Genomic DNA, 26,872 nt, shown 5'->3' on the forward strand with positions numbered 1-26,872 from the left:
TCAATAAATTCGAGTTAGAGGGTTTGGAGTTCAGTTATGCATGTGTGATTGCTAAATTTTAGTAATATAGTTCAATTATTTTCATTTTTATTTAGTTAACTAACCTCTAACTATTAATAGAGTCAGTTGAGGGTCAGTTATGTAGTGGGACAACAATCTAACTCAGAAATTTGCCAATTAAATCATCAATCAACCCAAAATAGCTAATGCATGCAAGGAATTTTAATTCCTCAACTGAAGTGGATCATATGACAAGGCAATGTAACATGATTTATATACTAGTTTGAGTATACAATTGTTGCATGCAGTCAAGAGATCAATAATTGGGAATTATGCAAGAAAATAGGAGGAAATTCCTATCTTTTAGGAGCTAATCTCCTCAGGAATTGTGCAAGGAAATAGGAGGATGGAGGAGCAAATAATTGGCTAAGTTTTGTCCATGATTTTTTATTTAACAAAGAGAATATTTATTCTTTTGTAGGTGGTGCTCAGAGTTGGAGAAAGAAATTGTAATAATTTCTCTATTCAACTGATTAATGAAAATATGCTTGAGGGATTTTTCCCAGTTGGGTTCCCCTATAGATCATTGCGTACTTGTGGTTTTTCTTGTTGCATGCCTATGCATGTTGTTCTAAATTGTGATTTCCATTCCACAGATCAGTAAAGTAGAATTTTGTCTCTTTTTTTTCAATTTGAAATATTGAGCAGTTGCAATTTCTATCAAATTTATACAATTTTTTTGTGCTTACACTGAAATAAATGCACACTATTAATCTAATTACTTTGAAATTAATGTGCATCATACATCTAGTCAAATCTCAGAAATCAACATCTACATTGAAATCAATGCATCTAGTGCAAGCAATCGAATAGGATTATAAACGAACATCTACACTGAAATAAAAGCATCTAGTGCGAGAAATTAAATAGGATTAAAAATCAACATCTACACTAAAATCAATGCATCTAGTGTAAGCAATCAAATGGGATTATAAATCAAAATCTACAATAAAATCAATGCATCTAGTGCAAGCAATCAAATAAGATTAGAAATCAACAACTACATTGAAATCAATGCTTCTAGTGCAATCAATCAAATAGGATTAGGAATCAGCATATACACTGAAATCAATGAATCTATTCTAGTGAATAGCATTGTATCTCCCCTTCCCTCTCTCCCCCATCTCTCTCTCTCCATGCCCCTCTCTCTCTCTATGCCCCTCCCTCCCTCTCTCTTCTTCCCCCTCTCTCTCTACCATCTCCCTCCATCGCCCCTTCTTTGTCTATCTATCTCACCCCAAAAAAAGACACACTCCCTCTATCCATATTTATCTATCTCCCTCCCACCCTCTGTCTCTCTCTTCTTCTATCTCCCCCACTCTCCATCTATATCATTATCTCCCTTTGTGTATCCTTATTTGTCTCTTTATCTCACCCCTAAATCATACACACTATCTCTCCATATCTATTTGTCTCTCTCCCTCCCGCCCTCTCTCTCTTCCTTTTAACTCTCCTCTCTCACTCACTCTCTCTCCATCTCTCTCTACCCCTTCCATCTATATCATTATCGCCTTCTTTGTCTCTCTATCTCACCTCCAAGCATAGACACACTCTCTCCATATCTATCTATCTATCTATCTCTCTCTCTCTCTCCCCCTCACTCTCTATCCATATTTATCTCTCTCTCTATCTCTTTCTCCCTCACTCTCTCTCCATCTCTCTCTCCCCCTTCCATTTATATAATTATCTCCTTCTTTGTCTCTGTATCTCACCCCCCAAGAATACACACACACTCTCTCTCTCCATATATACATATATATCTCTCTCTATCGCTCTTCATTTTAACTCTCCTCTCTCCCTCACTCTCTCCCCCTTCCATCTATATCATTATCTCCTTATTTGTCTCTCTATCTCACCCCCCAAGCACACACTCTCTCTCCATATCTATATTTATATCCCTCCCTCCCTCTTCCTCTCTCTCTCTCTCTTCCCCTTCTCTCCTTCTCTCTCCTTCTCTCTCTTTTCCTTCCAACTCTCCTTTCTCCCTCAATCTCTCTTCATCTCTCCCATGTCACTCCCCCTCTCTCTCCACCTTTCTCTATCTATGTTTTTATTCTTCCCTCCTTCTCTCTCCCACATCCAACTCCATCTCTCCCTCTCACCTTCTCTCTCTTCCTTCCTCTCTTTCCCTTTCTATATCTCTTTCTTCTTCCTTCTCTCTCCCCTTGCCATCTATATTTATACCTCCCTCCATCTCTCCATCTCTCCCTCTCTCCCTCTCACCTTCTCTCTCAATTCCTCTCTCTCCCTTTCTATGTATCTTTCTTCTTCCCTCTCTCTCCCCTTGCCTCTATATTTATACCTCCCTCCATCTCTCCTTTGTCTCTCTATCTCGCCCCTCCCCCCCCCCCCAAACACACACACTTTCTCTCTCCATATCTATCTATATCTCCCTCCCTCCCTGTCTATGTCTCTCTCTTCTTACCTCTCTCCCCCATCCATATATATCTTTGTCTCCATTTATATCTCATTATTTGTATCTCTATCTCACCCTCCAAACAGACACACACTCTCTCCATATCTCTCTCTCTCTCTCTCCCTCACGCTTCCTCTCTCTCATTTTATTCCCCTTCTCTCTCTCTCTCTCTTCCCTCCTGCTCTCTTATCTCCCTCACTTTCTCTCCATCTCTCCCTTATCACTCCCTCCCTCTCTCCACCTTTATATCTCTATGTCTTTATTATTCCCTCCCTCTCTCCCCCTCCAACTCCATCTCTCTCTCCCTCCCTCACTGCTTCTCTCTTTCTCAAGTCGTCTCTCTCCCTTTCTATGTCTCTTTCTTCTTCTCTCTCTACCCCTCCCTCTCTCTCTACCTCTCCCTCCCTCTCTCCTCCTGCCATTTATATCTATATCTCCCTCCACATGTCCTTCTATTTCTCTCTATCTCCCCCCCCCAAACACACATGCTCTCTCTCTCTCCGTATCTACCTATATCCCCCACCCTCCCTCTCTTTCTCTCTCCTCTTCCCTCTCCCCCCCTCCATATATATCTTTATCTCGCTCCATATCTCCTTCTTTCTCTCTCTATCTCACCCCAAAAATTACACACTCCCTCTACATATATATCCATCTCTCTCTCCCTCTCTCTCTTCACCTTCTCTCTCTCCATTATACTATGTTTAATATTATAACATTATTACTATGTTTAGTATAATATAAGATTATGTTCATTGATATGTTATATTAGTCAATAATTATTATATAATATAGTACTAGTATCCTAGTGATAACTATATCAAGTTTTTATTACTTTAATGATCACTCATACTTTAATAATTCCTAAGATAATATGACACTTCTATCTCTTTCTCTAATACATCACCTATTTTTTTAACTGTCACTTATTATTTTAAAAATTCCAAAGATAATTTAATACTTCTAACCATCTCTCTAATTTATAATGTAAATATATCAAATACTTTCAAAATTAATCTTTCATGTTTCAATAAAGAATTAAGTATACATCAATGGTGTTAATACTTCCATTTCAATTATATCATAACCGTTTGTGGTCTTCAAGTGAAAATATAGTTGAATACACTGATAAGGTTAAATAAAAGATATAATTTGATAATAAAAACTGAAAATATATTTTGTAAAATCCTTGCAATCAAAATAAGACATTGATATCATTCTCCTATTATTTAGAAACCACATGTCAATATTCAACTATTAACCAATTCACTTTTCTTTGCCAAAATTCCAATAGCTCATGAAATTTTTACATGGAAAAACACATTCCTACACCAAAAAAATACCTTAGTTATCATCATCATCATCATATATATATATATATATTAATGAGTTAGAAGAAGGGGTTCTAATAATGATCATTTGTATGTGTGGCTTGTCTTCACAAACTCATTGAGACATTGCTGTTCTTCAGTCACAAAGATACCAACATGTCTCAATGCTTCTAGCTCCCTCAAACAATCTCTCCTTGCATTCAAATGGTTGTTAACACAACCCCACTAAGGATCCAAATGGACATTAATGGAATTTACACAGAGAAATTTCATGGCTACTTCATCACAGGAAAATACCTCTTCTTCTAATTGGAAAACCCCATTTACATGAACATGAGTGGGATTAATTAATTGTTTCTTAGAATTAAAGTCTTTGAACTACACACTAAATACCTCTACATTATGCTAGTTGCTAGGTTGACATAATAAATTACATTATGATAATTTCCAAGATGTTGGACATTGACTTATCAAGGATTTAAAGAAGAATAATGTGCTTGTGTATGTGTATAAGGGTAACAACACAACGTAGAATGAATGAACATAATAAAAGAGAGGCTGGTAAATTGTCTGAATCACTGGTGCCATTAGAAAATTCACATAACTAACCTGATCTCACCCTGACCAAAGCATTATGATATAGAGTGAATAGAAGTTCAATTGCATAAACTAATTGACTTTTCTATCCAACAGTCAATTAGAATTACAGTTCAACCAAATTAATTTTAGACATATGCTTATTCATATTATAGCAAACAACACAACTTTCAATGATTTATATAGAACTCAAAATTTGTAGAGGCATCCCAAGGCCGAGATGTAGCCACCACCTTATCCTGAATGGTTTCTAGGACTACCTTTATCCTCACTATCATTCCATTTGGGATTTTCTCGATGTTCCATGGATATTTATACATATATTGATTTGATTTTACAAACATATTAAGACGAAATTTTTCATATCTATATATATATATATATATATATATATATATATATATATATATATATATATATATATATATATATATATATATATATATATATATATTGAGTCGGCATTTAATTTTTTTTACATATTTACACTACGCCTACACATCTCCCATATATTGGGTTGTAGAGTGCCTCTTAGAGCAACAAAATTGTTAATTTTTGAGTTTTGTTCACGGTGTTAAATTGTGATTTGATTTAGCTTTTCTATGAAGAAACATTGTTGGTTGGCTTGGGGCCACCAACCCAGCATGTTGACCCTTTCATTCTTGTGTGATTTAATGCATGTGTATTGTGTGGTTTGAATCTTGTAAGATAAATTATGTTTCCATAACTAGATCCATTTACTTTGTGAATAGATCATGTGGATTACTCATTATTGATGTGCATATTCTCTGTGTACAAATAGATTTGCCTTGATTGGAATCAATAAATCCATTTTCACATGGTTGTATTTGGCTTATATTTGAACATATATCATTGGAGCTTCATATGTGACACATGGATTCATGCATTGAAATTGATCCTTATCCTTTTACATTGTTTTAATTCATTGCAGAGTTTAGGTAAATTATTCTTTCATTGTGTGTTTATATTCATAGATAAGAGTTTTGTTTTACCTTTACAAATCAACACAATCATATTTAAAATATATTTCACTTATGAATATTCACCAATGGTGCTTTCCAAAGGTTGGTTCAGAGACTCACTCTTGTCAAAATATCACTCAACATTCTTACTTGTTAGACCTCTCGTGTCTCATATATCAGATAATGATATATGTTTTTTCTTTTGACTAGTGACATGCATATTTGATCGTTATTATCAATACTTTGAATTAGGGAATGATTTTATCGTTGCATACCTCATATTTGATTTTATTTAGCTTGCATTCAAATCACATGATGAATATATGGAAATTTTGTATACCTTGGGGGAATTTAGGCTTGATCTCTTCATGTAATTTCTTCAAATATGTATGATTGGTAGCACAACATAGTTGATAGATGTTGTCTTTTCCAATGCCTTTATTATATTTTATGCAAACTGGTTTGAACCCACGGTGAGTTCTTGAACTTCATGGCTTCCTAAGAATTGAGGGAACATACTTTTTTCAATCAATCCAGGAGGGCCTAGTTACAAGAACCCATTGGTTCCTAAGATAGGTTTCATGATTGAGTAGTGTAAGTTATTTTTCCACTGAAGGTATTAGAGTTTCTTGAAGTCTCATGTGTGATGTATGGTGGAGTTGGAGATCGGTCCATGTGAGGACTCTATAATAGAAGCCCAAGGTAATGTAGGTTTTTTATTGTTTTCCTTTGTGTGAGAATCAACAAGGATGAGATGGGAGTTGTTTAAGAAATTCTCTAAAGAAAACCTATGGGAATTTGTTTTACATAATCCAATTCTTTGTGTATGGTCCATCAACCATAAATCTTTCTCCTAGCAGTGAGCTTAGATTCTTAGTGCAACAAATTGTTATTGTTCGTATCTCTACAGAAACTGTGTAGTGTCTCAAAGTGTACAAACCTGTATTTAAAAAGGATGTTGATCCTTTTTTGTTGTCAATAATATCAGCCAACATTTTGGCATTATTGTTGGGGAGGTGCTCAAGAGATAAAAGCATTGGTGATGATTTTTTTCATTAGATTCTCTAACATTTAAGACTCGAAGGAGGAGGGAAGTTAAGACAGGAGGTAAGAACTTGCATAACCACCTCTGATGATCCCTACAATCCCTTATCGTGTTGGTAAGTGTAGTGTGGTTTGATTTATATTTTCTAGCATGGTGTGTTTCCTTTCATGCAAGTGTATTTTATTTTCCATTAAGTTTGATTCATGGAAAGGATAAGCTAACTCATGTCAAAAAACAACTTGGTGAAAAAAGGGTCTTGACATCATGAGAGCATCTAAGTACATGAAAAATTTTGTTTTGAAATTGTTTTTAGCATGCATCATTACTTCTTTAAAGAAGTTTTTATTTGGGTGTTACAAGAACCCCCCCATGCACTAATCGATGTGCTAGACAAGAATCAACAACGGGTGAGGCAACAGACAAGAATGTTCAAGAACCTATTGGAGAATGTTACTCCATGAACTTTCTTGAATCCTATCATCAAATGGCGTCCCTGCCTCTGCCTCTCAGGAAGAGCATATATTGGAAATGACTAATGACATATATACCTCTCTAGAAGAAATAAGAAATCAAAAATTCCATGAGCCATGGTCAAATCTAGAAGTCGTCTCTAACCACCTTCACTAATCTGTTGAGGAGACCATAAAGTCATGGATCGACGTTGAAGGAGAGAAGCTATTAGAACCCGAGGTCGAGGAATCCCTCACATGCCTATCATCAAATCCATCATGCACTCAGGGGACAACCATCTGATTGTGGAAGATATGTGTGGCATGGAAGAGGAAAGCATATAGAGTGGAGAAAATGATTAAGACAACCAAGAGCATCATTACTACATTGAATGTTGGTTTCAAATGACCATTATATTAGGGAACGACTTTATCCTTCAACAATTCTTCTCATTGTAACATCTAAATAATTTGGTTTCTCATGCTTTGGTATTTATTGAATCTTATTTCCTGAACCTATGTATGAGTACATTTACTATCTTGTTGTGCATATGGATTCACTGGAAATATGAATATACTTGAGGAAAGGATTTATTTCAATAGAGTAGAGTAGTGTAGGAGAATAAATCAATAAAATAGTAAAGATAAAAATAGGTCTAACTATGAAATCCATGAAATCAGTGCAGTTAGACAAGGAATTTGCAAAACCAAGTTACTCGTTGGAAAAGTCCTCAATAATATCTGCATCATGTTGTTATTCCTCCGCATATATTTCAAATTATTTGTATATTCTCATGTTAGTCAATGTGGGATGCCTGAAGAACCTCTTGCTAACAACCCTTGACCCATCAACATCAACACAATATTTGGGCTCCAAGTTAGAGACTTTGTAAGTACATTGAGACTTGCATGCATCAATGACAGGATCTCTCATTGACAACAATGGGAATACATTAATGTCCCCTAATTGTCATATCTTGCAAGTGACTCGACCTCATCACTTTCATTCATCCCTAGTAGGAGGTACTAAGGTACCTTGATGCTCATTGATAACACTAGCGATTTGTCTTACATTGGTTAATAATATGCATTAATGATTGGTAATCCAGTGATCTATTTCCATGTTCAATTGTAACACATTCATTTGCATGGCAAGAGTTGCACCATGGGTCTTGATTGAAAATTGATGTTGAGTATTTGCTTGTGCTAATAAAATCACACACATTTTGGTGTTTTTTCTGAGGAGGCACTCAAGAGATATGAGCACTAGTGATATGATTTTTTTTTTAATTGGATTCCCTAGAATTTAAGACTCAAAGGAGGAGGGGAGGTAAGAACCTGCACAACCACCTCTAGTGAGCCCCACAAGCCCTTGTTGTGCGGGTAAGTGTGGTATGGTTTGATTTCTATTTGTTTGCATGCTATGTTTCCTTTTATGAAAGTGTGTTTTCTTTTCCTTTAATTTTGATTCATGGAAAGGATAAGCTAACTCATGTCAACTAATAACTTGGTGACAATAGGGTCTTGATAGTGTTAGAGCATCCAAGTACATGAATTTGTTTTTGAAACCATTGTTATCATATTTCATTATTTCTTTAAAGAATATTTATTCAAGTGTTGTAAGAACCCCCACGCACTAATCCATGTGCTAGATAGAAATCAACAACCAGTGAGGCAACATACAAGAATGTTCAAGAACCTATTGGAGAATGTTACTTCAAGAACTTTCCTAAATCCCAGCAACAAATGGCGTCTATGCCTCCACCTCTCAAGAAGAGAATATCTTTGTAGTGATCAATAACATATCTTCCTTTCCAAAAGAAATAAAAGATAAAAATTTCGATGAGCCACGATCAGATCTAGAAGTATCCTTTGATCACCTTCACTAATCTACCGAGGAGACCATAGATTCATGGGCCCAAGTTGAAGGAGAGTATCTATTAGAACCCAAGGTTGTGAAATCATTGACATACCTATCATCAAATCTATCATACACTCAAGGGACCAACCATCCGATGATGGAATATCTGTATGGCATGGAGGAGGAGAGCATATAGAGTGGACAAAATGAGCAAGAGAAATGATAGCATCATAACTACATTGAATGTTGGTTTTGTATGAACATTGGATTGAGGAAACCCTCTCTTCTTCAATAATTCTTCTTATTTTATCATATGAAGCAACTAGTTTTTCGTGCTCTTGTATATATTGAAGCCTATTTCTTGAACCTAAGTATGCATACATTTACTTGTTGCACACATGGCTTCACTATAAATATTCTTATGCTTGAGGGAAGGCTTTCTTTTCAATAGAGTAGAGTAGTGTAGGAGAATAAATCACTAAAATGGTAAAGATATAAATAGGTCTAACTATGAAAATGAGGAAATTGACAGAGTTAGATGAGGAATTTTCTTGAAAACATGGTTATTGGATGGAAAAATCCTCATTAATATTTGCATCATGTTGTTAGTCCTCCACAAATATTTCAATTTTTTTTGTATATTCTCTTGTTAGCTGATGTGGGATGAATTAAGTCTGTCCTACTAACGAGTCTTGAACCATCAACATAAACACATATCTGGGTTCAAGGTTAGATACTTTGTTAGTACCTTGAGACTTTCATTCATCAATGGTAGGATCTCTTACTGACAACACTAGGAATACATAAATGTCCCCTGATTTCCAAATCTTGGGGGTGACTCGACCTCACCACACTCATTCATCCCTAGTAGTGTGTACTAAAGTGAATTGATGCTCATTGACATCCCTGGTGAGTTGTCTCACATTAATTAATAACATGCATTAATGACCAGTAATCCAGTGATCTCTTTCCATGCTCGACTCTAAGATGTTCATTCACATGGTGAGAGTTGCACCATGGGTATAGTTTTTTATGAAGATTTTGTGAACAACGGGTGTAGCCTTGTATTAGAAAATAAGGAAGGCAAATCAAATGTTGGAGAATCAAGGCAGCAACAAGTTCAACCTTCATCAGATTCATTAACAACATTTCATTGCTCTTGACCTCAAACCCAAAATAGTATTCAATCCTACATGATCAACATTAATCATCCTCGCATAGTAAAAAGTCATATTTCTTGGTCTCAACTCTCTGTTTTGGATCAACTCAAAGTCTCAAATTCAGTCTCTTCATTAACATTCTTGATAACTTCAATAATTTGAGGTAAAATCAATGTGAAACTTTTAAATTTGTTAAGAATTTAGGAATAATAGGGGTGGCAGGAGTAGGATGGGTAATATTTTTCCGTGACAAACAAGTCGAAATAAAATATTCATGGGGTTTAGGAGTAGAAACAAACAATAAAGCAGAATTGTTAGCGATGTGGAAAGGGTTGGATCTAGCTCTATCTCTGGGGATAAAGAAAATAAAATTGGTTGGAGATTCCCTATTATTCATAAGGATTTTTACTCCTATTAATGCAAAAAATAAGAAAAAAAATCTTCCCTTGTTTTAAGAATTTAATATCAACTGGAAAATTTTGAAACATATGAATTGTTTCATATCCTTCATCACCTCAATTCGGTTGTCAATGGAATGGTGAACCGTGGGGTATATTTGGGTGATGGAGTGTGCGAGACAAACAGGAGCATAATTGGCCTCATTCCAATTCCATAGAAAAATGTCAGATAAAGAATTTAATGCCTCCCTCGATCGGAAGATGGTTGGAAGATGTGTGAAATCATGGTAGGTTGGTAGGATAGATGGTGCAAGGAATATATTTTATTAATGCATGGAGCCTCTGAGGATCCCAAGGACATTCTCTCTTCTTGATTGCATAAGGCATTGTTTAATCTCATAAAGAGATTTGTGTCCCCATCATTTCAACAAGGAATTGGTCCCGTAGATTGTAGAGATGATTCAATGGTGAAACGATGACCAACATCTCAATCACCAGTGAATTAATTGTAGAGGTGGTTCGGAAGATCCATCGGACATCGGGACTGTTTAATGGGCCTCCAGATCAAGTACAAGTAATCATGGCATGAGAAGAGATGATGGAGGAGAAGGAAAATACAGTTTATAAATGGATGTAGCCCCCTTCGGATTCAATTGTTGTGGTAAGTGGAGAGCGTTGGTGTGAACACAATATATGTTGGGAAGGTAAAGTGATGGAGTCTTAGAAATTTAGGTTGAGAAACCCTCGGTGGAGGACTTAGCTCGGTGGAAAAGGGTCGTTGAGTTTTTGTTCAAAAATCTTATGGGCGAGATGGACCTCCTCGCTCATCGTGGAGAGCTCTTGGAGAAAAATTGGGCAGTGAACACCAAATGAACAAATGCCGAGTTTGAAAGCATGGAAGCCACACTAGCAAGAAGTATTGTGAAGATGGGGGTGGATCTTCTGACCTCCAATTCAGAGTTGATAAGAAAAAACATATTTAGAAAGGTGTAAGAAATCATTGCAGGGCTGCTTGAAGAGGTCGTCGCCCACTTGCAGTCTCGGGAAGGAGAAGGAAATTCAGGTGTATGGCTAAGTGGGCAGGAAAAGGAGGAATGTGAGGAAGATAGGAAGTCCAGTCTAGTTTAATGTTTGTCATAAGTTACATAGTTTCATGTTTATATTAGGTCTTTTCTTTAGAAATTATGGGAATTAGCAGTGTTTTGTAATAGTGGCAAAGGCATGTAGAAGGAAGAAACTAGAAATGTGGATGTATTAGGACCTGGAAATAGATTCACAAATTGTTGCTAGTTTTATTGAATTTTTGTAAAAGTGGTTCTGGTCTAATTCCATATTTTGAATATAAAAAATTATTCGTTCTGTTTAAAAAAACAATAATTTAGGAATGATGATTAAAAAACTACTATAAGAATTTATTTGTCTCCACATATTTTTCTGCCCTCATGGTCATATGCTTACACTCACAACATTCCCCTAACCCATTATCTATCAATAATCCCAGTACTTCATTGAGCCTTGGAATGGTATTCTTCTTCTTGTTTTCTTTGGTCAATAGAATTTACAGGGAAGAATCTTTAGTTGAACCACTATTTATTTCAAATTATACCTAGTACAATCCATCTTTCTTGTAGTAGGCTTGAGGTTTCTATAAGTTTTGTGAGTATTGTATAAGCCTCAATGTCTTTTTTTCCAAGAAAAAAATCGAACTTTTATTACAATTTATAAAAACTTACATAGTAGATGCAATTAAGCATTCAATTAACTGTATGACTTGATCAAATCATAGAGTTGTTTTGAAATGGTAAGTGAGTGTCTTCCAACTCTACCATCTCACTTTTACTGAAAAATATTCATGAATCCTTTTATCCCAGGCCTCCTTAGTGAGGAAAACAACCCAAATGAGATAATGGACTAGTTGTCAGTGACAATTCACCAAAAAGAACAAAACCAACAAAACATATAACAAATTCATATCAGAGTCTCAAAAAGTAGGTTTTGAACCATTCCCGGGTCTCCTCATTAAGGAAAACAACCCAAAAAGGAGTGGGATCAACTATAAGTTAAAGGTATTTTAACCAGATCATTGATAATGTTTTTCTAGATTCCGAAAAAGTAAAGGAAAAAAAGTTTTGTTCTGTATGTGAAACTAAAACTGGAAATCAAAATAACTATCATAAACAAGGATCATATGTAAAAAACAAAGTAAACATTATTCATATGGTGGTTGATCCTACTCATGGATCTCATCCCGGTCTGCTTCCTCTATCCTCCAACTTTCTATATCTTGTTGTAGACCCGCTTTAGAAAGATGGTCTGTTGTGTTATTACGTTCCCTGTATATATGGCATAAAGAAAAGTCATTAAAAAATCATTTTGAATGTTTTTCTTCTTCTAATAATGGGGATAATATGTAGTTCTGGCATCTTCTCACACCATTGAACCATTTAATGATATTCATCAAATCCCCAAAGATCTGAACCGAGTGTATGCCCAGGTGGGTAAGCCAACATAGGAGAAGTTTTAAGGTAGATAGTTCTACAAAGTTATTGGTTCCAATCCCCAAGCTCACTGAGGCTTTGAGGCTTCTGTGCTCATTTAGGTGAACCACCAATCTGGCCCCACATGTTGTTTTGATCAAATGCCCCATCGAAATAGGCCCATGGGGTTCCTTCCTTTATTTATTCCTTTCAAACAGGTCGTGGAGTTGCTTCCCGAATTGGCTCGGGAATACTTGAGCAGATTGCTATGCATCCTACCATGGTATTCCCAGCCAAGGGGTTTTTTTCTTTAAAGATACAGTGGTTTTGAGTTAACCAAACACCCCAGACAATGATTAGAGGTAGATTCCTCAAATTTCCTTCCAGATAATCCTTCCACCATTTATTCCATACTTCTACTAGTGACCCCCCTTCCCAGGTCACCCTCTTCTGAATGAGTCTCCATGTTTCCTTCCATACATCCTTTGTGAATGAGCATTCTAAAAAGAGATGTTGGATCGTTTCTACATCATTTTTGCATAAGGCGCATCTCCCTGGGCCTGACTTATATCTCCTCTGTAATGTCTCCCAAGTTGGCACTTTATTCCGAAGGATGCACCAGAAGAACATCCGGGCTTTGGCTGGACATTGTAGCTTCCATAATAAGCTAACCCACTATTCTTGGTTCCCCCATCCTTTTCTTGACATGAGAAATTTATAGCCCTATTTAGGAGAATAAGAGCTAGTGGCCGCATGTGCCCATACCAGCTGATCTGGTCTATCCCTTAGTCTGACATTAGACCTGGATAGTTCCTTGATGAAATTGCACCATTCCTCCCTCCATTGTTGATTAAGGTTTAAGTCAGTCCCAAATAACCAGGCTTGTCCCTATATGGTGGATTGACCATTTTTCCCAATCTAGCTTATGAAATGAATGCCTTTGATGTCTAGCTGGTTTATGAGTCCCAGGGAGAGTGAATATCCTTCATTTGCATCCCACCCAAGGGTCCTTCCCTATCCTGACTTGTTCTCCATTCGCTACTTGCTAGGACAGGCCTTGTTCTATGATACTGAAAGCATCTAAAGTGGTTTTCCACACCACTAAAGCGATGCCTTTCTTCTTGTTTGGATTCCTGATCCAATCCTCCAAAGGGATGGGTCGATGTATTTCCTTTTGACAACCATTGTCCACAGGTTCTACATCTTTATTAGTTTCCATCCCAACTTAGCTGCTAGAGACGGTCCAAAGGCTGTTAGATCTTTTATTTCCCATCCTCACCACTCTTTTGTCCTTGCCACCTTATCCCATGCCACCTAAGGCAGAACCAACTCCTCCTTAGACCCTGCCCAAAGAAATTTGTTGCATGCTCTTCTGATTTTTTCCAAGATTCCTTTCGGCACCCATGTTAGTGCTGCCAAATAGACACGTATAGCCAAAAGGACTGATTTGATGAGAGTCAGTCTTCCTGCTCTAGACAACCATCTGAAACTCCAATAAGTGATCCTTGATTCTATTTTTGCTACTAGCCAGAGCCAATCCTATTTCTTGTATGAGTGAGGCTTTAGGAAGAAACCCAGATACTTGAAGTTGTCTTCTAACTTCCACTCTTCAAAGAGCAGGTCTTCAGTTATATTTTGGGCTTCCATTCTGTTGAAACCTTCTAACATCAGATGGGATTTGTCCTTATTTTCTTGCATGCCTGTTGCTTTAAGGAAGAGGTCCAATATCCTTTTTAATTCCTTTGTTTCGCTCCTTCTTCCATTACTGAAGAGGAGGATGACATCCAAAAACAAAAGATGGGTTATATACAGGTTGACAGCCACTTCCATTCCATATATTTCACCTTTTCTTTTGGCCTCTAGTAGCAACTGGCTGAGACTTTCAGCCACTAGGAGGAAGAGGAGTGGAGAAAGGGGGAAAACTTGTCTCAGTCCTCTTTTTCCTTGAAATAAGGGGGATGTCGCTCCATTAATTAGCACTGCAAAGCTCACACTGGTCAAGCACCCCATGACCCAATTAATAAAGTCTACTTGAAACCCCAGATGGGTGAAGAGCATACGAAGGTACATCCAACTGATTATGTCATAAGCTTTAGATAGATCAATTTTCACTATTGCTCCTTTGCTTCTTATCTTTTTTATGCTATGAATGGTTTCCTATGCCACACCAATTGCCTCATGGATTTGTCTCCCATCCAGGAATCCAAATTGTTCTTTTGATATATGCCTAGATAATAGAGGCTTTAATCTAACAACAATCACCTTTGCTATGATTTTGTAGATACAGTTACATAGAGAGATTGGTCTGAAATCCTCTAAAGAGGTTGGTTCTTCCTTCTTTGGGATGAGGGCTATGAAGGTTGAATTAAAAGGGGCATAGATTGCACCTTTCCTTATGGACTCTTCCACCACTTTGGTCAATTCACTTCCTATTATCTCGAAAAAGTGTTGAAAAAGCTCCACTGTCCAGCCACCTAGGCCTGGGCTCTTGTCCTTTGGCATGGATTTTATGATTCCTTCAACCTCCCCCCTTGTGACTTCCCCCATGAGTTCCATAGAATCCCCTTCATCTGCATAATGAGGGAAAGTCTGAGCTGTCCAGATCACTTCTGCTAGTGACACTTCCGAAGAAGCTGTAAATAGATTTTGGAAGTGTCTTATTCCCATTGATGATAGTTCCTCAAAGGTTCTTGCATGCCTTCCTCCTTCTGCATTTAAGGACCAAATGGTGTTCAAGTTCTTCCTTCCTTTTGCATAATTTTGGAAGAATTTGGTGTTCTCATCCCCAGCCCTTAGCCAGATGGCCTACTTTTCAAGCGCCATTGTTCCTCTCTTGCTAAAGTATTTTGCTCCTTTGGGATTCCAGCTGCATGATCCTACCCCTTTTTTCCTAAGTTTCATATCCATCAAATTCTGGGCTTTCAAACACATCTAGATCCTTCCTATTTGGATTAGATCTTAATCTTCTTTCATTTTCTTGGCCATGTCCCACGCCATTGTGGCCTTCATAAGTAATTTTAGGTTCTCCATAAAGTGGAAGGCTTTTTTCCTAGTCTCACTAGACCTCACTACTCTCCAGGTTTCTTTAAAAAGGGTGTTATAAGATTCCTCCTTTAGACAAGTTGGATTAAATTTAAAGGGCGCTGCCAGTTTTTTGGGATGCCTGTTAAGTTCTAATAGAACTGGCAGATGATCAGAGTCACCTCCTTCCCCCACCCACTAACAAAAAGCTGGGATCTTTGCCGCTACCTCGTCTCTTAGAAGAAACTGATCCAATCTTTTGGCCACCTGATCTTCGCATATTCTCCTATTCCTCCAGGTAGGCCTTAGCTTCAGTGAGCTTATCTCCAACATCTTATTCTCTCTGATGATTTTTGTAAAGAAGTCCGTGAGTGGGTCTTCTGTGGCTAAGGGACCCCATGTTTTGGCTGTGCCTAGGGCGAAGTTTAAGTTGCCCCTAATCACTAGGTTTGGGTTATCAATTAGAGACTCAGAGTAGAGGTTTTTACAGAAATGAACTTTTCCCTGATAGGGCCCATAAATATTGAGTATCACCAGGTTTGTGCATAGCTCTAGGGAATAGACTTCGATCCCCATCGCCTGGTCCATCCCCCAGGTGTTTAGGGCTTTGAACTTCCCTTCTTTAACTCCCAATGCTAATCCCCCGGAGTGGCCTTTGGCATCCAATGCCTGGATGCTCCATCCTGACATTAATTTAGACAATGATTTTGAAACTTATTCTCCTGCTCCCAATGTTTCTTGAAGAAGTAGGATATCCAGGTTGTAATTGTGAAAAAACTCTTTTAGGGCCAATTTCTTAGGGTTATTGGCTAAGCCCTGATAATTCAAGGAGAGGATGATCATTGGATTACCTCAGGGGGGACTTGGCTGCTCTAAGCGCCCCAGAGATGGAAATTTGCTTCCCATCCGCTATATCTAGTTTGGCTCTTAGCTGAGCCTTTGACAGATTGGTTTTTCTCCCTCTCACCTTTTGATCCCCTGATTGGGAGTTTTTCATATCGATCCCCCACACTACCTTCAATGGAGGGGTTTTTTTCTCATAGGGTCTGAGGTTTTAGGAGGGTTTTATAGCTAGGGTATCAACGAGAGTTGGGCCACCCTCACCCAATGCTTTCTTTTAGTTCAGATATAGCTTAGGGATATATGTTATAATTCTCTCCAATTGATTGTTTACTGTATTTGAAATGGGAATTATAATGTTCTAGTGCTTGAAAGGATCAGGCAATGATTCAGAAAAATTCAAAGAATTTGCAGGAGTAAAAGAAGGTAGGGTAGAGACCTAACCCGTACCCTCTTTTACGTGTATGAAACTCTCGGTTTTTTCTACTACTGGTTCCTGATCCTGCTTTGTTCCTTCTTGATCCTAAAGAGGCTATGTTCCAGGGTATCCTTCTTCCTGCACCTCCATGCTCTCGATTATATCCTCCCGTTGCCTGTCCATATCCATCTGATCTTCACCCACAATTTTCTTTGACTACCTTTCCTTTGATTCCTCCTCTTCTGCTACCTCTGCCTCTACCTTCCTCTATTTCCTTCTTCACCTAAACCCCATCAAACAATATTTTGCCATTGTCCATAAATGTGACACCTATGACATTTGAACGACAAGTTTTCATAATCTAATTTTTGGGCATACTTGAAGTCCTTATATTGTAAATGAATTTCCTCCACCAAGACTGAATGAGGGTTTAAGCTTACCAGTATACGAGCCATCCCTTGGTCTCTTGTTACCAGGAATGACATGTCTGCTTCCATGAATTTTCCTAGGTGGTTACCAATGGCTTTGAAAACATATTCAACCCAAAGGAACAATGGGAGTCTGGGCATGCCGACCCAAATAGGTAATTCATCCACCCTTTCCCTCTGTGCATCAAACATGGGATTCCATTTCATGAAGAATATCGAGTGTCTCCCAAAGGACCAGTTCCTCGCCATAACCCATTCCATTGCTTCTCTTCTCCCTAACTTGACCATAAACCATCCTTTTGCCAATGTCGTGACCTGAAAAACAGTGTCCGATGCTGCCTACCAATTTTTTGAGGCCCATTACTGAATGAAATTAGTAGAGTACTTCTTGCCTCTAGCCCTTCCTACCAAGGTTAAGTCCGCAACTTCCATGGCTTCATCAACTTTAATGTCCATTCCCAGGATCAAATTTTCTACAGCTTCACTTCTTTTTATTATTTTGTGTTTTTCCCTCTTCTCCCCTGCCTACCTCTATCGTATCCCTTCCTCCCTATTCTTTGAGTTTGTTTCCACATTTTTTATTACTTCCAGGAGCATTCCTGTACTCCCTTCTTCCCTTGTTCTTTTTATTCTTTCGACCAACCTTCCTCCTGCTTGGTTAGAGTCTTTTGCTCCTATTGCCAGTGCCTTATTCACTGCTTGTCCTGCCTTCTCGCTTATGCTCCCTTGCCCTACCTCTGTCAACTTAATTCCCCTTCCCTTCTTCAGACTTTCCACAGTCGCCTTCCAACCCTCTGTCAAACCCTCTGCTATTTCTATCACACCAACGATTTCGGCCCCTGTGACCAGATTTTGTTGCAGAGCCTTATTTCGACTAAGTGTGTGAGGGTTTCTAGCCACATGGGCCTGAGTCAGACTCAGCGTTGTCTCTTCATGACCAAACCCTACCCCCACCACTTGGCATATGCTCCATTCGTCATTAATTCTAAACCCACAACTAATTACGATTTCCTCTAACCCTCCTGAATAAAAATGACTGTGAGGACAAGATGGATCAAAACTTACTTGGAAAGTATCATTTGCCGCCACTTTGTGCTCTGATAAGGATGAATTCTCTTGCTCCTTCTGCTGCCCTTCCCAGCTTTCCAGATACGACTGTCCTAGACTTTCCTTCAAGATCCCTAGGGTTTTACTCTACTTCCAACTTGCTTCCGAGCCTCCTTTCTTCCTCGCTTATTGTCCAGTTGGACAAATATACCTCTCGATGTTTTCATCCATTATGTCCAGACCCCAGACCGACAGTATGTCCCCAGGCTCGGGGTCCAACTCAACAGAATCGCTTGGTTTGACCATCTTCTACTTATCTGTTCCTTAGTAATTGCTTAGCGGTAAAAAACACCCTTCACTGTCCTGGCTTCAATCGCATGTTGTGGGTAGGAGGCAACAACACATCTAGCCTTCCAACAGAACTTCGTTACACCACCGGCTGCCATTCTCTATAGGAATTCATGAGCTTATGGGCTTCCCTTTCCCGAAAAACATTTGCTCCCGCTGCCTTCCACTTGTCCACCACAGTACTCCCATGCCTGATGACCTCGGGTCAGCCAAGGCCAGACATCCACCTCCCGTACTACATCCTGTCGCATTCCTGGCCTTGCAAGCCTCTTGCCTACAGTCTGATCTCAGCTCCTATGCCCTATCTCCGCCCATGGCCTAACCCTAGCTCTCCTTCTGCAGCCCACCTGTTTTCTTCTATCTTGCATCTTGCACCAGTTTTATTTACATTCAACTCCTTGGTGATTTTATTTATGTATTTAGCCTGACGTGTGTATATATGTATTGCACTGGTGCTACTTGTTCCATGAAGCACACTGGGGAAAAAAAAAAAATTCCTCTAAAACCTCTAGTTGCACAACTTATAACCCTCAATGTTGTAATATACACCTCAATCAATAACATAAGTACAATCAACTTCTTTTTCCTTTGCATTTTTTATCAAATTGGTCAAGAAAATAAAATATTAGATGAAGGATTAATTCTACAACCACATGATAGATTGGATCCAAGTCCTAGAAGTTTTTCATTGTCTTTGTTGATGTTTATCCAAACCATTAACAAACATTTTTTTCTTCCATTCCAACACATAAACGAAGTGATTGATATAAATTTTCATAGGCAACAAGCAAGGAGATAATGCATTGGAAAGTGGTTCGGTTGCGGGCTTTGGCTTCACTTCCATTGAAGAAAAATATAGGAAAATCTTTTTTTTTAAATAATGAGCACAATCTCCTGAGGCATTATGTAACACCCCCTCATATACCCTGTTATGGTAAACATAACAGTGATGGCCACACTAGCATGTAGGTAGCCACAACTGGTTCAAAAACCTAAATTAATGATTAATATAAATTAATTAACGTGACTGAAGGTTGGAACACCTTACAAATCCTTGGCCTCAAGAAGAAATTGTCGGTTTTTTCATTCTTCCCTAAAAAGTCACACCCTTATCCATTGAGTCAAATACCAAACCCTCTGCAGCTGGGAAAAGTCATCCCCTATTTTGACTTTATTTCAAATAACCAAGCATGTTGAATCATAACTTAATAAATAAAGTAAATATAAATTATTAAATCTTAAATATAATTAATTTTAATTTTAATTTTATTATAAATACTTGAATTTGAATTATATTTTAAGGCCTAAATTAAAATACAGTGTGTGCACTTTAAAATTACCAACCATTATTTTTTCATCACATATGGTGGCATGTTATTTTAAAGCTAAATGTTGTTTGTTTCTGACAAGAAATCAACATTTTCCCTCAAAGTTTAAGTGGGTGGGGGGGGGGGGGGGGGGTCTAGAAGTCCCTAAGAAGAAAACTATGGCAGTGCTCGACTATGCTGCAAGAGGTGGTGGAGAAAAAGCATATAATGCACACTGGGAGAAATAATCCCTATGAAGAAAACTATGGTGGTATTCCACTCGGTTGCAAGAGGTGATGGGGCAGAAAGGATATAAACTCACACCACCACATGCTCAATAGTTTTCCCTTGGTTTGGTTAATCATTCAATGCTAGAGCTGAGAGAACTTTCACATCATTCCTTCACTGTGACCATCAAACCCGTTTTGTTTATTGATTGAGGTTTCATTATCAAATTTTTTATTCCTCAAACCTTGTTTTCAACTCAAGGGTAATCAATTGTATGATAATTACATTGCATCAAATCTATAGCTGGGAGGATAGTGGAAGTCCCTCCTTCAGTTGCATGAGAAATTTACCAAATAAGTGAAATGATCTTATTTATATTACTGAATTAAATTGTTCTAAAATTCCTGGAGTGTTTAGTTTATCTCTACCTCCATTTGGATAACCAATAGAATGCAACATATAATTTGACCATATAAATTTATATATATATTTGTAATGGTACATAACAATATTCAATTTCAATCACATTGCATGAATTTTTTCTCTATTTACATAATATTCTTTGTACTATACATATTCTAAATGAAATTTAATTATATGAGAAAATATGAATGTTTATGCCTTTAATTCTGGTTTTGGGGCACTAGAACTATGCTATGTTGTAAATGCCTCCTCCCATATTTTCCCAATTTCACCAGGCTGATAGTTTAAACATGAGATCAATAGTTACTATGACATGAACCGACCTCCAAGCTCCAGTTAAGGAGGTGGGGCCTACAAACTGACCACAAATTAACAACTCATAATGTCTCTCATGGCTATAGGACACTTAGAGGCAAAAGGACCACCCCATGTGACAAAACCCTAAGATGGGACTCTTTTCACTAACCTAGACCCCCAATTTTATGCACTACAATGCTTGGGTGTGGTTATAGGCTTCCAACTGCATGAAAAACACTGCCTGAATGTGGTTTTGACCCAACTTGCCCAGTTCAGTGGGTGTGGTCCTGAGATCTGAGTCACAATTCCTGGACAACCTCCAAACCACTGCCCAAAACTACCTGAGACTTTCCAAAATCATTATTGACATGAGGACCAAGCTAAACATTCAAACTAAAATCAAGAACTTGACCTAGACTTCCTAAAACACACTAGACATTTCGTTAAACACATGGAAAACATGTAAGCTACAGGTCATGAATGCATATTTAATCATATTAGTCTAATATTCATCTAAGAATCACCAAGAAGTCTCTAGTCCCTCTCCACATCACTACAACAATGTTGATCAACCCATACATTTATCAACCAATCAATAATTAAACAATTCATGACAAGAACAATAGATAATACTCATCATATAACCAACATATAACCAGGAAATAACCAACATAGAAACCATCGCAACTCGGCCATAATTTCGCCAACATAATCATAGATCACAATAAGGAAAATGTATCATATTAACACATGAAAATACCAACCAAGTTAGGGACTTCCACGTACCTCACGACCATAGATTGGGCTAAACCAAATCTCTCTTTCAGCCAATCACCCCTGCGCCATATTCCAAGCATGAATGTGGTATCTCATGGAATAAACCAAAACAAAATTAAATCAGGGCTTCTAGAGGCTAAACCACCTCAACCCTTAACCACAGTGATTCTTCCTCCATGGTCGTACGTCACTAAAATCAACCAAATTTGTCTCTACCTAAGTTGTACAGGGATCCAAGAAATAGTAACTCAACCCACAACCTTCCAGGGCTCCAGAGTGTTTGTCGAACTGGGCTCCAGTGACTAGTAACTTGACCCACCAAGGGATCTAGAGTTTTTGTCCCAACCTAGGCTTCAAGACTAGTAACTCAACCCAAGTTGTTCTAGGGCTTCCAAAGCATTTGTTCCAACCCATAGCCATAAGGAATTGTGAGAACCAATCATAAAACAATCAAGTTAAAAAAGTCCACAACACCATGGCTATCCAAGAAATGGCAAGGAAAGGCTAAAACCATTGTCAATCCAGGAACATATCCATGTCAAGGACAACACATAACCATAAAATCACATGCATATACCATGAATCCAAAAATCAACAAGGAAATCACACATGCAACTAGTTACTTACAAAGTAATCTAGTTGTAGTCGTTGATCTAATTGTTCCCTTGCACTTTATTGCTTTTGTTTCCTTCTTTCTCCAAATCCAATGTATTCCAAAATTCTCCAAGAATGCTCCAAGAATACTCTAAGTGTTTCAATAGTGTGAGAGAATGAAAGATTAGAAGAGAGCTCCAAAGCTAAACTGACAAAAGGTTAACCAACAATAGCTCAATTGAAAAAAGCTGTGAACTGATCCTCATAAGCCTTTTTATCATTGAGGCCTTTATTTTCTTCATTTTCTTTCATTTTCCCTCTCATGCAAATATTTGTCTCTTCACCTTCATTTTCTCCTATTTTCCTTTATTTTCATAAATAAAATCCCAATTATTGCCACTTTGTTTTTGACAGTTTCCATAACCATTCATTCATCACTAGTGATACCCATCACCATGTTTCTCCCAATATTCATCTTGGAATACATATCCCATGACCTCTTTCTTATTTTATTAACATGGAAAATCAACCATGGGTTGTTACAAACCCCTCCCCCTTGGGGGAACACCATCCTTGGTGTTCTATGACACCTATGACCAACAAACCACTGAAAAAAAACACACTACCCATGGAGCTTTATAACATAGCTCGATGCAGTATTTATAATGAACTACTACTGCAAACCATGACCAACATAACAAATATGATAACCATACCACTTATTGTAGCTTTATAACACATCTCATTGCGATATATACAATAACATCCATATGTAAATATACATATACCAAAAAATCATTTGATCGATTCATTGTGAAATGAAGGATACATAGCCTAAATCTAATCAACCATCTCCCATGTAGCTTCATTGGGCCTCAAGTGCTTCCACTACACTTTAACCTACTTGATTTCTCTTTTTTTGAGCATGATTTATTTCCACTGCAATATGCATTGTGGTTCTGGTTGGAATTATCCCTCCGGTTCCATTTGTAATACAGACTAGTCAACCACATGATCAGCATCATGGACATACTTCTTAATCAATGAAACATGGAAAACATCAAGGACTTTCATTGTCGAAGGTAGTGAAATTCGGTAAGCCACTAGTCTGATCCTCTCAAGGATCTCAAAATGCCTGGAATATTGAGGTGCCGTCTTGGCACATGACCGAATCCTCAAGGATCTCCTCTTGGGCTTAATGCACAAGTACACATGTTCGCCAAACTAAAATTCCTTAAATACCTTGTGTTGATCTCACATTGATCTGCATAACTCTTCTGCATGTCATGTGAAGCCTTTAGATTCCTTTTAATAACCTGCATTTCTTGTTACATCTTTGTCAACATATCCATACTAATTAGTATCCTATTCACTAGATAACTCCAACTAATAGGAGCATTACAACTCTTCCCATAAAATGCCTCAAACAGACTCATCTTCAAGGAGTCTTGATGCTCGTTATTATATGAAAAATCTACTAGTGGAAGATAATCTTCCCACTTCTTTTGTTGATGCATCACATACATCCTCAACATTTCCTCAAGAATCTTGACAACCCTCTATGTTTTTCCATCTATCTGCAGATGATAAGTTGTATTGAAAGCCAAATATGTCCCCAAAGCTATAGAAAACTCTTTCCAAAACCTAGAAGTGAACTTGGCATCTCTGTCGGATACAATCTGCTTATGAACAACATGTAATTTTACTATCTCCGTGATCAAGGTCTGAGCTACCTTGCTAGCTGAATTCGTAGACTTAACTACAATAAGTGTGCTACCTTACTTAACCTGTCAACCACAACCAGGATTGAATCATGTTTTTTTATGTCCTCGACAAACCTATAATGAATTCCATCGAAATGACCTCCCATTTCCACTATGGAATCAGAATCGACTGTAATAAACCACCTAGATGCTTACACTATGCGTTTACTTGCTGACAGTCCAAGCATCCTGCAACAAAATTAGCCACCTCTTTCTTCAAGTTTAACCAATTATATAACTTTTTAATAGTTTTCAATGTCTTATGATATCCTAGGTGACCTGAATATATCTTAACATGAAACTCCCTCAAGACAAGATTATTTAGCTCACTGTCGTTCGACATATAAATCTTGTTCCTGAATCTAACCAAGACATTTTTTGTGAGATGATACTCCTCATCCCTATCACCTTCACCCTTTTGTTGTAACCTATGCCTCAACTGTTGATATCTGTCATCATGTTGTCCTACCTGCAAGATCCACTCCTGCATGTTTGTTGCATAAGAACTCAATGTTGCAATATGATTCACCTTCACTCTCATACTAAGAGCATCTACCATTAGGGGATTTTTGAGGTATAAAATGGGCCTCATAAGGAAATTATAAAATAATAGTGGAAATAATAAAATAATATTAGATGACATCATCAAATTTTAGAGGGAAAAAATAAAAAACTATTTTTTCAACTCGTATTTTCAACTTATCTCCCTATGGGTTTACTCAAATTTCGAGCAGAAACACTCGTTGGATGCAAAATTTGATTCCTCATCCAAGGAGTACCCATGTTGCATACTTTCGATGGACCCTACTACACGAAAAATGAGAAATACATGAAAAACGTTATTGCAATCACGTTTTTTCATGTATTTCTCATTTTTCGTATAAAAAGGTCCATCAAAAGTATGAAACATGGGTACTCCTTGGATGAATAATTAAATTTTGCATCCAACGAGTGCTCTTGCTTGAAATTTGAGTAAAACCTTAGGGAGATAAGTTGAAAATACGAGTTGAAAAAGTAGTTTTATTATTTTATCATTTTTTAATCGTTTTACTTTTTTACTCCAAAAATGGTGAATCATCAGCCATGGTTGACATCATCATCTTGAATCCTATTGGTTCTTATAAATTTTATTTTGGTTGTACATTTTTCTTAGGAGGCCCATTTTAGACCTCAAAAATCCCCTAATGAACCCTATTCTTTTTGCCCTTGATGAACCTGATCTCGAATTCAAACTCATCGAGAGTAGCTAACCATCTAGTTGATCAAATAAGCACCTCAGCCCATTGTGATCGTTCATCAAGTTTAACCTCTTGCCAAGAAGATAGTGTCTCCACATATTCAATGCATGAATAATAGCTGCCAACTCAAGATCATGTGTCACATAGTTTTTCTTGTGCTCATTCAAGTTTTTTGACTCATAGCATATCACCTGTCCTTCTTGGATCATGACTCCACCAATTCCTTTCTTTCAAGCATTCATAGATACCACAAAATATTTATCAAGGTCTGTGATCTTCAAGACCGAAGCATTTGTAACCAACTGCTTCAACTGCTCAAAACTAGTTGCATACTCCTCATACCATTCAAACTTCTTCCCTTTTTGGTGCAAAGATGTAATAGGATAAGAAATCCATGAGAAGTTCCTAATGAACCTCCTCTAATAACTTGCTAGTCCCATGAATGATTTGACCTCATCCATGTTCCTAGGAGCTTCCCACACCATGATAGCTCTGATATTTTTTGGGTCCACTATTATACGTTCCTTGGAAACAACATGCCCCAAGTAATGAAATTTTGTTTGAAAGAAACTACACTTGCTAAGATTTGCATACAATTCATGCTCTCTCAATATTTTTAACATTGTTGTTAGGTGTTTTGCATGTTCTTCGTCATTCTTAGAGTATATCAATATGTCATCAATGAATACTATCACAAAATTGTCTAGATAAAGGTGAAATACACTATTCATCAAACACATGAAAGCAGTAGGAGCATTAGTAAGACCAAAAGGAACTACTACAAACTCATAATTCCTATAACTAGTACAAAATGTGTTTTTGTATATGTCCTCTTCTTTGATGCGTACCTGATGATATCCTAATCTCAAGTCAATTTTTGAGAACACTGTTGCTCCCTTCAACTAATCAAATAAATCATCAATATGTGCCAAAGGATACCTATTCTTAATTGTTACCTTGCCCAACTGCATGTAGTCAATACATAACTTGAGAATACCATCCTTCTTCTTCACAAAAAACACTAGTGCACCCCAAGGAAATACACTTGGCCTAATGTATCACCTATCAAGAAATTCCTTAAGCTGCAACTTCAACTCACCCATCTCCGGAGTGCTCATTATGTATGATTCCTTCAATGTTGGTGTTGCTCTTGGTACCAAGTCAAAAGTGAACTCCACTTCCATATGGTGTGGTAACGCTAAAATCTCTACTAGAAAGACATCCTAAAACTGCTGCAAAACTAAATACTTCTTCAAGACTTCAGCATCCTCAACATCCTTTCCTTTTTCACTAGAAATATGAACAAACAATACACAACCTTTCATTCTATTGTGCCTTGCCCATACAGTTGTAACCATTCTCATTGATG

Source organism: Pinus tabuliformis, chromosome 6, assembly GCF_031772625.1.
Source record: "Pinus tabuliformis cultivar Carrire ecotype Pingquan chromosome 6, CPIR1, whole genome shotgun sequence".
NCBI classification, from domain to species: Eukaryota; Viridiplantae; Streptophyta; class Pinopsida; order Pinales; family Pinaceae; genus Pinus; species Pinus tabuliformis.